This window comes from Amborella trichopoda, chromosome 4, assembly GCF_054954075.1.
Source record: "Amborella trichopoda isolate Santa Cruz 75 chromosome 4, AtrichopodaSantaCruz75HAP2 v2.0, whole genome shotgun sequence".
In the NCBI taxonomy this organism is placed as follows: Eukaryota; Viridiplantae; Streptophyta; class Magnoliopsida; order Amborellales; family Amborellaceae; genus Amborella; species Amborella trichopoda.
In genome coordinates this window covers 35,683,978-35,699,669 of record NC_142339.1, presented here as the reverse complement: position 1 = coordinate 35,699,669, position 15,692 = coordinate 35,683,978, and the positions used below count along the sequence as shown (strand labels likewise).

General features: G+C 44.6%; 1 long non-coding RNA gene across 1 annotated transcript in view; it reads left to right on the top strand.

Annotated features, from left to right (window-relative positions):
* The window catches only part of LOC110008382 (uncharacterized), a 62,317-nt gene extending 47,709 nt beyond the window's left edge, over positions 1-14,608 (top strand). Inside the window, exon 3 of the long non-coding RNA XR_016053521.1 lies at positions 14,398-14,608. This is a non-coding gene — a long non-coding RNA (uncharacterized LOC110008382). The remainder of the gene's footprint in view (positions 1-14,397) is intronic.
* Positions 14,609-15,692: the final 1,084 nt, after the last annotated feature.

Sequence of the window (15,692 nt, the reverse complement as noted above, 5' to 3'; positions counted from 1 at the left end):
ATAGTGTGTGGCCTATCCATTTTTGGTATTTACCTATAACTTTACCCTGGAGTAATCGATTGAGCCAAAACTTGACTCATAAGGGTTTTCGACTGGGCCGGATCTATTGACGGTAGTCTCACAGTTGTTTGACATACCAAAAGTAAAATTTTAGTTATGGGGTTCGTTTCAGGGTGCTAGAAGTTGATTTTTTCGAGATTGTTTCTTTGTCTATACTGCCTTAAACATGTCAGAATGCGATAAAACTTGGCAAGTGACCTTTTGAAGTGCTTAAGAACATTCTAACTTGTTATGGGGAAATTCTAAGACTATCAAGGATTCCATTGTATGTCAAGGCTTTATTGACCGGCTTCTCTTTTTATTTCGGACTGGGGACCCAAGGTGTTGAAAAATGTCTTCCAACAAAGCTGGCTGACACAGTCTGCCTTCATCTTAAGATCGATGAATTAAACGATTACCCAGTTTCATGTGATCGACACCGACACATCTCATAACATCATCTCGCCTGCCCGTGGCTCCATGATCAGGAGGTGGTTTCATCCACGTTGCATCAATGCTTCAAATATAGTCGAGACGGGAGATAGTGTACGGTCTATGTTGATTGAAGATCGTTTCCTGTAGTCGAGACCCACAATACTAACGACAAGTATTACTTCATCGATTCGGTGTCACCCCAAAAGTCAAATTAAGGTGATCACAAGTTTGTGAAGAAGGCGGAACCGTCGCCTCATGAAGTTATTGAGGACAATGGGAGAATGCTCGCAAGCATGTTTAAAGAGAAAGAAAGACAGGGAAGAATTCTCCCTCTTAACTCCCATTCATCCCAGTATGCCATCAACCATCCCAGAGGAAACTCCATCTTCGCCTGAAGATGAGGCTTCCCATTCTGCTTCCAATTCTAAAATACTTATGTAAGAAGAAGAACCAGAAGTCACCCTTGAGACTGAGAAAGTCATGGGGATAGATTTCCCGGTCCCAAGGGTCACCTACACGTCGGACCATCAAAAAGTCTTGCATATCCCCATTACACTCTTAGAAGCAGAACTAATGCATCAGCCACCCCGAAAGGTTTTGTGTTTTCCCAATTCTATTAGAAAAGAGCAGTTAAGGAAAGGACAACCCTCTTGCCCTCAAGAGCAATATCTTCTAGCAAAGTTAAGAAGCGAGGTTCACAGCCTCCAAAATCAATTGGGGTTATGTGTATCGCTTCAAAACACCTAAAGGAGTTCGTGCCTGAGATCAAGAGCTCTGACGGGCTTGGAGTGAATCCACCTCGAACAGAAGCCAAAACCCCTCCTGATTGGACCATTTACAGTGATCAGGCTCAACACATTATGAGAACAATGAATTATGAGCCCATGTTTAATCAAACATTGAGGGGAGAAGAAGCAACGACTCCCCCATTCGTAGTTATTGAAGCTACAATGACGTGTCATAAAACAAAGCAAGGTGGAGGGTATCCCTCCACATCCTATTCCATGAAGGGCAGAAACAATGAACAAGAGCAAGAGGAAGAGTGCAGAGAAGAAAATGTGAAAGAAGAGTCACGCATCACACTGAAGAAAAAAAAAAAAACAAAAAAAAGATTGTTTGAACACATATTTCAACACCTTGGTCCTTGATGCGAAATAAAGAGGAAGCAGGTTAATAAAGCGTCAACATACAGTGGAAATTTCAACAGTCTAGGAATTGCCCCAAAACTAGTCAAGATCTTCATAAGCACTTCAACAGTCTACCTGCTAAGTTTCATCTCAATCAGACATGTTTAAGGCAGTGAACACAAAGAAATAATTTCGATAAAATCGGCCTCTAGCACCCTGAAATGGACTCTATAACTAGAACTATATTTTTGGTGGGTCAAAAAGCTGTGGGACCACTGCCATTGGATCTGACATAGTAAAAAACGCTTATGAGTCAAGTTTTAAGTTAATCGGGCACTTCAAGACAAAGTTATGAGTAAAATATCAAAAAGGGGTAGGACGCACACTATTCCCATGTAGCCACCTTGCACCAAAACACCATTAAAGGTGGCTATTTTCATAGTCACGGGCAGTGACTTTCGGGGCATATATCTCACTCGTTTTATGTTGGATCGCGCTCAAATTTTGTGAGCATGTTCGTCTCATCAAGACTAGCATTACGATATGTGGTACTCCCCGTGACGATGCTCGAGCAGGGAGAAAAACTAGAGAGAAGTTGCTGATCCGCTAAGGAAATTATAGAAAATTTAGCAACAGCATGCCTCATTCGGGCGGCCAAATCACGATGCTCGCATACCCGATCAACGAGAAACCAATTGCATTATGTGCGCAAGGTTCGAGGCCATCTTTGGTCCGATCCCCACGTACGATGAATAGTTGAATTTCATACATGGAGGTGTCGAAGCTAAAGTAAATTTTGACCGTCGGATTTCAAGATTCCAGCAGAAAACCCAAGATGATGAAATCTTCGTTCAGACACGAAATCGAGTTGTGTTTGCTGCAACGTGATCGTGACGGCATCCTTAGTGCACTACATTGAAGAAATCATGGAAAAACATCAAGAAATGAGCACACTATCGATTCGAAGTTTTCAAGATTCATCGAAATTTTGAGTCACATGATCGTGGCCTAAAAATACGATCCATGACTCGAAGTTGGTATCAAATCGATCGTCATGCCAAGCCCTATAAGAAAACAATTATCTTTCGATCAAATGGGCATCAGAGCAACCCCCGGATCAATCATGGAAGATCATGCAAGTTCTCGGGCAGCAGTAGGGACTGTTCTATAACTCCACACATTGTTTGGTAGGGGCAAAATAGTCTTTTTGCATCCACTTTTAGAATTTCTTTTAATTCAATTAAATTGTAATTATCTCCAATTTTAGGTAGTTTTTGGGCTGATACCCCTTGATAAGGTAGTTTTCTCTCTCCTCCCCTCTTTCTCTCTTCTCTTTTCTCGTCTCCTCTCTCTTACCCTCTCATCTCTATCTCTCTTCTATCTTCTCTCTCCTCTTTCCTCATCTCTATCTCTTTCTCTCTCCTCCTCTCTTCCTCTCTCCTCTTTCCTCACCTCTATCTCTCTCTCTCTCCTCTTTCCTCATCTTTATCTCTTTCTCTCTCCTCTTTTCTACCTCGTCTCTATCTCATTTTTTCTTTCTCGTCCTCCCTTTCTCTTCCTCACTTTCCTCTTTATCTCTTTCTCTATCTTCCTTCTTTGGTATATCACATCTCTGTTCTTCTTTCTTTCGTCCATCCATCCATGATGTACCTCTTGCTTGGTGTGATGTCTTTTTTGTTTTTGAGACACATGCAGTGGGCCAGGCCCTAGCCTGAATGGCGAGCCGGATCTCTCTTAAAATCCCCTCTCTCTATCCTGTCCCAGACAGCACAAGTCCATCTCTGTCTGTTCTCTCACTCTCCCATATCTTCTGTCTCAGACAACGAAACCTTAGTGCCGCCTGAGTTTTCACATTTCTTCTGTCTCAAACGGTGAAACCTTAACACTGCCTGAGTTTTCTCATTTCTTCTATCTCATATGGTGAAACCTCAGTGCCGCTTGCATTTTCTTAATTCTTCTGTCTCAGACGGTGAAACCTTAGCACCCCTTGAGTTTTCTCATTTCTTTTGTCTCACACAGAGAAATCTCAGCGTCGCCTGAGTTTTCTCATTTCTTCTATCTCAGACGACGAAACCCTAGCACCGCCTGAGTTTTCTCATTTCTTCTGTCTCAGACATTGAAACCTCAGCGTTGCTTAAGTTTTCTCCTTTCTTCTGTCCTAGATGGAGAAACCTTAACGCCGCCTGAGTTTCTCCCTTCTCTCTGTTCCATTATCGTCTGAGTTTCTGCCTTCTCTTTATTCCATTGTCGTCTGAGTTTCTGCCTTCTCTTTATTCCATTGCCGTCTGAGTTTCTCCGTTCTCTTTGTTCCATTGCCGTTTGAGTTTCTCCCTTCTCCCTATCGCATTGCCATCCCTTCTCCCTATCGCATTGCCATCTGTATCTCTCTTCTCTCTCTTACTCCTCTCTGTTTCTCTCTTGTTTCTTCCTTTCTTCTCCCTCATCTTCTCTCATGCTCTTCTTTCTTCTTTTTCTTTCCTCTACTTCCTATTCATATCTTCTTCTTCTCTTATCGCCTTCTGTCTCACCTCTCTCTCTCTGTTTCGTTTTCTTTTCTCTTCTCTTCTTCTTCTTTAATTCCCCTTATTTCCTTTCTTTTCTATCTTCTTTTCTTTCTCTCTCTAATCTCTCTTCTTTCTTTTACTCTCTCGTTTAATTAAGAAGGGTTGAGACTAGCCCTTAATGGTATTCCTGTCGTCTAGCTGTGATGTTATTGTGTTGGTCATAGTTACTGTACCAACGTTACTATCATGACAGACTAGCCATTGTTCGTAGCTAGTCAGTGTTGGTACTGTCGTCTAGTAGTAATTCTACTGCGCCGATTTGAGTTACCGAGCCCATTTTACTGCCACGTCAGGCCAATTACTTACTAGTTTAGTCACTTGTCGGTCTCACCATCTAATCAAATTCTTCGCATCCCAATATCAACTCTCTCATTCTTCTCTTCCTCTTTTTGGATGTGCACGCCTGTGTACATTCGCCTAAAGGCAAGGTGGGGTCCCCTTGAGCAACTTGTCTTGTAACATTTTCCATGTGCATGTGATTGCAGAAATAAGAGAATACAAGCCAAGGGAGGAGATTCCGAACCAGTTTCATGACTGGGGGGATTTCTTCATGATCTAAGAGGGCGCCCACGTGAGCCAGCCCGAGTAAGTCTCGAACCCGCCTTAAATTCCTCTCTCATCGGTTGGTCCACTTGCCTTTACTCTTGAGCAAGGTTCCCGAGAGAGCGATCTCAAAGTCTTGAGTTCCTCTGAAACCCGAGACGCATGCCGACAGATCACCTAGATCTGAAGGGTGAGATCGAGGCACCTAACCAAAGAGAATTTTATCAAAAAATGGGAAAGGGAGAAGAAAACAAGATGACACTGTCAAAATCAATCAATCACTTCATTGATCTTTCCCCTATACATTGTAGCTGATGTCTTAGCCTGCTGGATGCGTCCCTTCAACTCTGTCACCATCCCACCCTCATGCTCCATCAAGGCAGTCCCTTCTTCCAAAGAGTATTCGATGATCAAAATATTATTGGCAGCACCTTATCCTTTGCTTCCCGAGTCACAGTCTCCTCCTCCAACTCACCAAGTTCTCGCATCAGCTTTAATATTTCCGCTTAACACCTTGTTATTGTGGGAGATGGCCTTCTCAGCAAGATTGGATCTCTGGGTGACCGTAGCGTCCTTTTCCTTCAATTGAGCTTCTACCAATTCGCAATGGTGTATGTGTGAGGACTCCAAAGGCGGTAATTGCGAACTCTCTAGCCATTGTGCGATCATTTCCTCTTGCAAGGCCCTTATTCTCCACCCTTCTAGCTTGTTCATAGCACCATCAAAATATGGGAGGACCTCTGGTGCACCCCCTCGAAGGGCGATCTGCCTTAACTTCTGGATTGCACTACCAAGTTCAGTAAGAGACAGATCCTTCAATCTCTGCATGCCCAGATGAAGAATATCCATGAATATGTCGGACATCCCACTGAAACTAAGCCTAGGAAATGCTGCTGGGGCTGCTGCAATAGAAGGAGCATCAGTCTTAACTGCGGGGCTCGAAGGGATGATAGACATGCCGGTCATTAGCCCTTCTTGAGCAATTGTAAGGCCAAAAGTTTCATCATTTGCAGAGCCAGAATGGGTTCTAGTCTCAAGCTGCTCGGCCAACACGGTAATAATCTCCTCACCTAGCCCTTCAGTCTCATCATTCGCAGGCTTAGTCCCTTCAAGACCCACCTCTTCTCCTTGCCTCTCGTTTTCTGGAGCAGTCTCAATATGCGCCAAAGTAGCCGCAACCCTTTCAAGGCCAACTTCTTATCTCTGCCCTTCGGTCTCTAGAACAACCTCAACAAGGTCAATTCCCCCACTTTGACCTTCACCTGCTGGATTTGCCACCTCGGCCTTCGCAGGTTCAGAGCTCACCTTCTCCCTTTAGTCTTCATCTTCTATGACCACCACTTCAGCTACGACGTCTTCTACCTGGCCTTCATCTTCTACAACCAGAACTCCTGCCACAAAAAGCTCAACTCCCTCATCTTCCTGACCTACGCTTTCTGAGGCCCTAGTCTTTGAACTCTAAGAAAGGCTTGGGTCTGTTCCATCACTTGGGGTAGTGGCTTCCCGACACTCATGCATTTCTTCAACTATAACCTCTGCTTTGGTTGGAACAACAATCTCCTAAGCGTCAGAGGTCCTATCCATTCCAAGTTCCTCCCTTGGAGCAGCAACTCTAGCGCCTTCATTTTTAGCCTCGTCTATCTCCATTGGAGCCAGAGTTGACTCAGCAGTCGATCGGGGAATATCGGGCACCACCCCAAATTCAGGTGTCCCCTCTTTCTCAGAAGCAATGATGCTAGGCCTAGCAGAGCCAGAGTCCTCCACCTCAATCTTTGAAGAGGACAAAAATAGCTCAAGAGTGGTAGAAGGTGACTCAAAAAGAGCAGAGGGTGACTCAGGAGGAGCAACAGATAATTTCGAAGAGGCAGAAGATGAAGAGCCTGGTTAGGTTCCTCGATCTCGCCTCCCTGGATCTAGGTGATCAGATGACAAGTGTCTCGGGTTCGAAAGACCCGGGACCTGAGATCACTCTCTCGAGAACCTCGTTCATAGAACAAGGGTAGGTGTCCAACTAGTGGGAGAGGAATTTTGGATGTGAGGTTAGGACCACCCTCACCTGGGTCTGTGACTTACTCGGGCTGACTCACGTAGGTGCCCTCTTAGATCACGACGGAAAGCCCCCCACCTACTTTAGCTGGTTCGGAATGGCCTCCCTTGACCTGCAATCTCCTTGTTTTCTGCACAACACTATTATGGTTAATTTGCAAGACAAGTGGGCCGAAGGACCCACCCTTGTCTTAGGGCCATGCACCTTCATATGGATGTGAAGGTGGGAAGTTAGGGTGATGAAAAGAAGAGGGGACTCAACAAGGGGACGAGACTAGCATGATAGCTAGACCAATGCAATGACCGACTCGCAGTGGTAGCAAGAAGGGCACTGTAACTCACACTGCCACGACGGTAATACTACTCGAAACTAAGGTCGACATGACTGTCCTAATCTGGTGTGGTAGCAAGATGGGCATGGTACTCAAGACCAGTACTGTAGCAATACTGCTCGACAGCCAAACTATTATGGCAACGCTAGACTGAGTCTACCCTCAGTCAAGTAAGAAGGGGAGGGAATGAAGAGAATGCTCGAGACAGCGAGGGAAGAATGTCTTGATGGTGCTAAGTGTCACCACCCACAACCTTGAAGTAGTAGTGTCACGGTCCTTAGATGGTGCTAGACACTACTGTGACACCCACAACCTTGAAGTAGTAGTGTCATGGTCCTTGGACAGCGCTAGACACTACTGCTCATGCCTAGAGGGTGAACATTGAACTACGAGTGGCACTAGGCATCACCGTTGTTAGGACAAGAAGGCAACACATCCCTGCATGGGCGGCGATAGCCTCTTGTGAAGCACGCGGCGATAGCCATTTGTGAAGCACATGGTGATAGTTCTATCTGAGGCACGCGGTGAAACATGTCGCAGAGAGGACCATAGACACGGCGATAGGCACCGAGTGCACGGAGGAAGATCGCCGATGGCGATAGGCACTGAGCGCATGAAGAAAGCTTATGGACAGCGATAGGCACCGAGAGCACAAAGAAAGCTCTCGGACGGCGATAGACACTGAGCTAGCGAAGGGAGCTCATTGACGCGATAGGCATCGCTGTCTGTGATAGACAAAGCGTGTAAGAGTGGAGCTCGCACACTGCGATAAGTATTGTCATGACCCTTTGCGGGCGACGATAGGCATCACCGTATGTGATAAGCGTGCAATATGATGTGATCCCTGCGGGTGGCAATGGGCTTCGCCATCTGTGCTCCTCATTGAGGCGTCAAGAACACATTTGCGGATGACGATGAGCAGCACCATCTGCAAACCACGCTGAGAGATAGAGCTGAACGAAAAGGAAGAAGAAAAGAGCTCCCACATGACGCCGCCATCACCATGTGCGACTTGTAAAACCATAGGAAGGGAAGAAGGAAAGAGCCATTCACGGCACTGCCACTACCGTGCATGGCCTCTGAGAGAAGCTCAGATGAAGAAGAAGAAGAAAAAAAAGAAAAAAAAAAGAGAGAAAATTTACCTTAAGCATAGGGGTACCGATCCAAAAGTTTCTCTCCTCTTTCTCTTTCTCTCCAAACGTGACCCAACAATGAGGAGAAAGAGGAATTTTATTATGAAAATTTCTCCTTTGTGAATGAATGAAGGATTTGTGTACAATGTTAGTACGTGGTATATATAGAATTCTGCCCAAACATGAGTGGATTGATCAAAATTAATCCTAATTACTGAAAATTAAGATTTAACTGAATTAAAAAAATTAAAAAATAGGGTGCAATATGATATATTTGCCCCGTCCTAACAATTTATAGAATTCCAAAACAGTCCCTGTGCAGCCCTAGAACGTGCGTGATTTTTCATGGATGATCCAGGGTTGATCTGATGCCCATTTGAATGAAAGAGGATTGTTTTCTTATAGGCCTCGGCATCGCGATCGATTTGATACCAACTTTGAGCCATGGATTGTGTTTTTAGGGCACGATCATGCGTCTTGAAATTTGGATGAACTCGTTCCTTTTTGTGATTTCTTTGCTGAATCACACTGAGCTTGCCGTCACGTTCGGGTGGCAATAAATGCAGCTTGATTTCGTGTCCGGACAAAAATTTCGCAACTTCAGAGTTTTGGTTGAAATCTGGAATTTTGACTCAAGAATATGCAGTCACTTCATCAGATTTGTGTACGAAATTTGACCATTCATCATGTACGAGGTTCAGACTAGAGATAACCTTAGACCTTATGCATGCGATTGAAATGGTTTCGCATCGGTCAGGTTCACGAGTGACGTGATTTGGCCTCTTGAGTGAGGTGCGACAGTGTTGATTTTCCTTCAACTTTATCACGGATCTGCAACTTCTCTTTAGCTTGTCTTCGTACTCGAGCATCCTCGAGGGGTGTGCCACATAGCATAATGCTGTCTCAATGACACGAACACGTTCCATCAAGTTTGAGCGTGATCTGATCTCAAATGAGGGAGATATAAGTGTCGTAAGTCACTGTTCTTGACTATCCCTTTAATGGAGTTCGATTGCAAGGTGGCCGCACAGGAATAGCGTGCGACTCATCCTGTTTCACTCTTTTGCCAATAACATCTTCCTGAAATGTCCATTTAAGCTGAAATTTGACCCTTGGGGGTTTCAACCATGCCGGATCCAATGGCGGTGGTTCCACAACAATTTGACTCATCGAAAACATAGTTCTAGTTATAAGATATGCTTCAAGGTGTTAGAGGCTTATTCTTTCGAAACTGTTTATCAGTTTGCATTGCCTTAGGCAGGTCGGAATGCGAAGAAACTTGGTAAGAGACTCTCAAGAGTCCTCATGAAGATCTTGTCCAGTTCTGGGGGCATTCTGAGACTGTCAAAATTTCCACTGTATGTTAGGATTTATTGACCGGGGACCTATATTGATGAAAAATGACTTCCAAGAGCATGCCCCATTGAATTTTATGCTTCAGAGAAGTGATAAGTACAATCATTTGGGAAATTTCCCTCTGCTAGCCACAAGTCTATGTGAACGTCGAAGAGATCCATACAATGCTGTAACTGGGATTCTCATACATTTGAATGCAATGTACAAGTCCATCCATGGAGACTTAGGGGGAGAAGAGACTTTTGAGGGATCTATAGAAGTCCTCACCCTCAAGGGACTATTTGCGATTCTGACAGCTTGAGGATTTTGTAGGGACCTCATTGGTCAGAATCGGGCCTATCTAGCAGCCAAGTACTACGAAGCTCTAGTCAGCATTATTGGTTGTTACACCAGGTTTTCTTTTGATGATCCGAGCATCTCTGTAGGTCTCATCCAGCGGGGTCTAGTTGGGGGCTTCTGACCTGTCCCGAAGATCTGGGCCTATCGCTAGGGGGAATTTTGGTGAGGCAGCCTCGTGGGTCCCATCCTACTGGGTCCCGTCGACGGCTTCTGACCTGTCTGGAAGATCTGGGCCTGTCGAATAAAGAAGGTTTTTAGCGAGGCGACCTCATGGCAAGGAATAACCCTAAAGTCTCCGGCAGATTAGATCCTGACATTGTCAATTTCTTGCCTTCGTTAACATTTTGGAGGGATCTTTTGGTCATCATCCTAACCCTCACCCTCAAGGACTCTTGTTGTTTTTGGAGGTGAATTGTGGGAGATCTTATGAGGCTCTCACTCTCGGATGTGTCATTTTACGTTGTGATTGGATGCTGGTAGTTGAGGATTTTGTGTAGACCTCATTAGCCAAAATTATGCTTGTTTTGGAAATTGGGTGCCGCCTGAGACTGTGGTGCTGCGCCAACCTGCTTTTGTTATTCCAAGCACCATTTGCGGGTTTTCACGTGAACAGGGGAAGTGGAGCTGTAAAGATGGTTTCACCAACTTCCTTTATTTTTGGGCTCTTTTACCCATGACCTTGCAGCCATGTCCACCCTTTTCATCCTTGTTTGCTCACGGTACCCTTTTGGGGTTTTCACTGTGCCTGGGTTTTTGTTTCATAGAAATATTTTATTCATGGTCTCGTAACCATGTCCATCTATCATTTTACTCGTGGCGTTCCCTTGTCCAAGTGTACACGATGCCCATTGTTTTTGTGCAGGCGTGTTTAGGGTCATGCCTTCGAGACTTGTGTGAAGCCTTTTAACATCATGCGGCTAGGACGTGCACTATGGTTTAGGGTCATACAGCTGGATCGTAGTGGAGATGGATGGCAGTCTGCAGTGACCATGGAGTGAGTATGATAGTGGTTTTGACTCACCTTGGGGAGATGACATGAGGCTACCTATGAAAGATGGATGATGTACGAATGGTGAGTGAAAAATGGTGACCCACTAGCTGATGATGAGTATAGATGGCACGATGGTTCGCCATTTTGTGAACATGGGTGAGACTCACTGAGGAATGATGAATAGTGGTTGTGAAGTGAATGGGTTTACTGGCGAAGCGCTGAAGGTGGTGTATGCACATAGATGGGTTGGTTAGGAAAGGCGTGCGTGAAGATGCATGTAAAGGGGGTGTGCTCATATGTGAGGGCATGTTTAAGGTCCTGCCTCTAGGACCTGGGCAAAGCAGTTTAATGTCATGCGGCCAGGACGTGCACTATGGTTTAAGGTCATATAACTTGGACCGTGGTTTTGCAGTATAAAGTCATGCAACTAGGACCATGCAGTTTAAGGTCATGCAATTAGAACTCCGCTACCGTTTAAGGTCATATAGTGTGGACTGTGGCTATGCAGTTTAAAGTCATGCAGCTAGGACTATTGTGTGGATTGCCATGTAGGTGAAGCAACATCGAGGATAGGTACATGGATAACAATCTGACTCCCTAGGGATAAACATAGTTAAGGCTATAAACAAGCAGAAATCTTTAGATGAAGATGATGGCCCTGCGAGGACGGGCAAACAGAAGTGAACTCCACTGGGGATTAGGACGGCAAGTGGGCCTCCCCGGGGATGGTGAGTAATGGTATGGATGTAACTCTGCTGAGGATGACAGGCCAGAGTGCAGATGCAACCCCACTGGGGGTTGAAAATATAAGAATGATCTTGTGGAGATAATGGGTTGTGGCACGGATGTGACTTCTATTGAAGATGTTGGTGTGAAAGAGACCCATCAAGGTAAGGTGACCCTTTTTTTCTTTTTGCTACACCTAACTTCACTGGGGATGTTGATAGAATATGCCTAAATTCACTAGGGATGTTGACGGAATACACCTGGTAAAAAGGTGCGCCCATTTCACAGTTTAGAGTCATGTGTATGGACTATTTGTCGTGTCGTTTATTGTCTTGCTACAGGGACATGCATTACACTTTTAAGGTCTTGTAGCTTGGACTATGGCTATGCACTTTAAATTCATGCAGCTAGGACCATGCAGTTTAAGGTTGTAAGGGCCACAATTTTCTCCCAATCCAGTACTACCACGTGAGAAGAGAGATGTAATGTCGAGCGCGAAGGCGTATGGATTATCGCCACGAGCGAAAGGCGTATGGAGTATTGCCGCAAGCATATCATCCACGGGTGTATTGTCGTCTAAGGCATTGTTGCGCGTAGGAGCTTAATGCCATCAGTAACAAAGGAGCAGAGTAAGAGGAAAACACAGCGCCGACTGGGTGATTGAAAGCGCAGCTCCAACTGGGTGTTTGAAAGTGCAGCTACAGCTGAGTGCTTGAAATCGCAGTGCCAGCTGGGTGTTTGAAAGTGCAGCACTGGCTGGATGTTTGAAAGCGCAGCGCCGACTGGGTGTTTGAAAGTGCAGCGCCGACTAGATGTTTGAAAGACCAGCCGCGGCTGGGTGTTTGAAAGTGCAGCGCTGGCTACGTGTTTGAAAGCACAGTGCCGGTTGAGTGTTTGAAATTGCAATGTCGGTTGAGTAAGAGGAAGACGCAGCGCCGGGTGAGAAAGAGGAAGACACAATGCCGGCTGTGTAAGAGAAGCCATCACCGTCTGTGAATGCAAGGCCTAGCGCCGGCTATGACCCAACGCCCTCTGGAAAAGAGAAGCAAGAAAGAGCAATGCCGAGAGTGTCTTGGTCAAATGTACAGCCTCCGTACATGTCAGCGTCGCTTCGTACGTGTCTGATCCATGAGTGATGGCGTTAGCCACAGTTCTTTCCAACCACCCCCTCCTTTTAAAACCCTTTTCCTTCCCTGTGTAACGCCGTCTTCCCCATTTTATCAACTTTGGAGCTCGCTGTCACCCCTTGAAGACCGCCAATGGGTGAAGGTGTGGGAAAGCCAAAGTAAGCTGTTGAAGGAGATTGAAGACACCATGAGAGTCAAGGTAAGTGGGTCTAGTTTTTATGCATCCATGACTGTTGTAAAAATATTGAAATGGATTAAATGATATAAAGGAAAACGTGAAGTATGAATGGGTGACATGAGGTTTGAAACTTTAGAGTTATGCTTCTAAATGCCATGACTACTTTAACCATGCATGGATGATTTTGTTATTCATGCAGCTCCTGAAATTGCTCATTGTGAGGCTTGCTAACATAAAATATTAAGTGCGCTTTAACTTTGACAATATGAATTTCCAGAACTGTGAATGTTTTTGCATCTATATGTTCAATGACCAAATGGTGTCCAAATTGGTCTCAATCAGTGTCAAATATAAAGCATGTATGTCTACTTCAAGTTTTCTTTTTATGGCGTGATAAGATCCCGTACATATTAGAAGATATAGCTTAAGATACCGAGACATGTTTGTACAGTCGTTGTAAATTCCAACGCCTAGTTAACAATTTCCAAAAACCTCGAAATTATTGCCATTGGAAAGGTCTATGAATGTACTCAAGGTTGCATGTTTTGAAGTTTTTGAAATTCCCCACAGATTTTGAATTATGACCAGAAATGCGCGACTATGTTGTTGCGCACTGTTGCAGGGAAGATTTCCAGCAACTGATGCTCACTTTGTACTGAGCTATTGACCCATCAAATGACACCCAAATTCCTTCAAATCACTGCTCTTGTAAAGAACTGTGTATTAGATCAAATTTTTATGTTTGCAATACTGTGATAAACGGGCAATGCTTATGTTGATATTGACCACTACGTGGTGGGACACTCACTGGTAGTGGATACTGCTATGATAATGCTTGTTATGTGATGAGACACTTATCGGTAGTATAGAAAGAGATGTCAGTATATCCCCTAACCTGAATAATGATAGGAACGCGTTAAGGGAGAGGATAGAGGGTCGTACCCTAGATTTGTGAAATGAAATGATTGATGCCTTGCAAGATAAGGGCCTATCGAACCCCCAATGCGTGCTGAGGACCATGTGCGTGTGTTGAGGGTATTACTAAGTGGATTAACCCACTTGTCATTATCCTCCCTCCTGTAAGATGGTAGAGGTCCTAAGCAATGGGATTGGCTTAGCTTGATGGATAGGGCCTCTACTGCGGGACTAGGTGATTTAAGGAGTGCGTGAGTAATAATTGAATTTCTATATAAGGAATGTTTAGCATTATAATGATGGATTGATTTATGATTTCACTAATTGAATGCTCTGATCGCACTGATTTAGTGATGACTGCCGTTTAAATGAAATATTCATACTTGCTATCTTGACCTGATATTCAAATATGCCAAACTATGACTCTATACATTAATGAACTAAACTGTTATCACACATGGATAGAATCGTTATAGATACATAACACTAGACCTACTTATTGGGCTATATAGCGCATCCCATTATTATTTTTCCCTCTCCTTGTAGATTGATAGCGACAGGTGCAAGCCTAGGAGTTCGTGTTTTACGGCCAAAGTACGAAGCTAGTCTTCTTGAAGAATGTGGTTGGACCTTGTCTATGTCTAAGCTGTTTCGCCTTGGTTTTTACTCTATGTTGATATGTGTAACATCGGGCCTTGATGCCCTGAACTGAATGTAATATCTTTGAAGATTTCTATATTATGGATGTTGGTGTATGTAATCTTTCATTACCCTTCTGCTAGTTAAGTTTGTTGCTTTAGTTCTCTTCCATGGTTTGCTCGATTTCTGAATATAAAGATGTTGAGTCCATTCCCACTTGAGTGACAAACATTATATTGAATCACAAATCCACGTTTGATCGACCATTGCTGCATAAGGTACGGTGGTCAGGGGAGAGGTCGTGACAAAGGTCATGCAACTAGACCTTCGCTACTGTTTAAGGTCATGTAGTTTCGACCATGGTGCTAAGCCTTTTAACATCATGCGACTAGGACGTGCACTATAGTTTAAGGTCATACAGCTAAACCATGGTCGTGCAGTTTAGAGTCGTGCAACGAGGACCATGCAGTTTAAGGTCGAGCAACTAGACCTCCGCTATAGTTTAGGGACATAAAGTTTGGACCATGGCTATGCAGTTTGAGGTCATGCAGTACGGACCAATGCTATGCAGTTTAAGGTCATGCAGCACGAACCAACTCTATGCAGTTTAAGGTCATGTAGCAGGACCAAGGCTATGTAGTTTAAGATCGTGCAGCATAGACCAAGGCTATGCAGTTTAAGGTCATGCAGCACAGAGCAACGCTATGCACTTTAAGATCATGCAGCACAGACCAAAGCTATGCAGTTTAAGATCATGCAGCATGGACCAAGGCTATGCAGTTTAAGGTCATGCAGCATGGACCAAGGCTATGCAGTTTAAGGTCATGCAGCACAATCCAAGGCTATGCAGTTTAAGCTCATGTAGCTAGGACTAAGGCTATGAAGTTTAAGGTCATGCAGCACAGATCAAGGCTATGCAGTTTAAGGTCATGCAGCACAGACCAAGGCTATGCAATTTAAGGTCATGAATCTAGGACTATTGTGTGGGGAGAATGTGACTCTAGAGGGAGTAGAGTGGTTATTGGGGACTCGACTCCCTGAGGAGTAAAACTGTGGTGCAGGGAATGAACTTCCTAAGGAGGTCGGATGATGGTCCGGATGGGAGTACCATGGCATGGGCATGACACTAAGTCTTAGATGGCACATGCTGCACTAGACCATGAGTGAAGCACAGGGCGTTAACCACTTGGTGAGGCACGCGA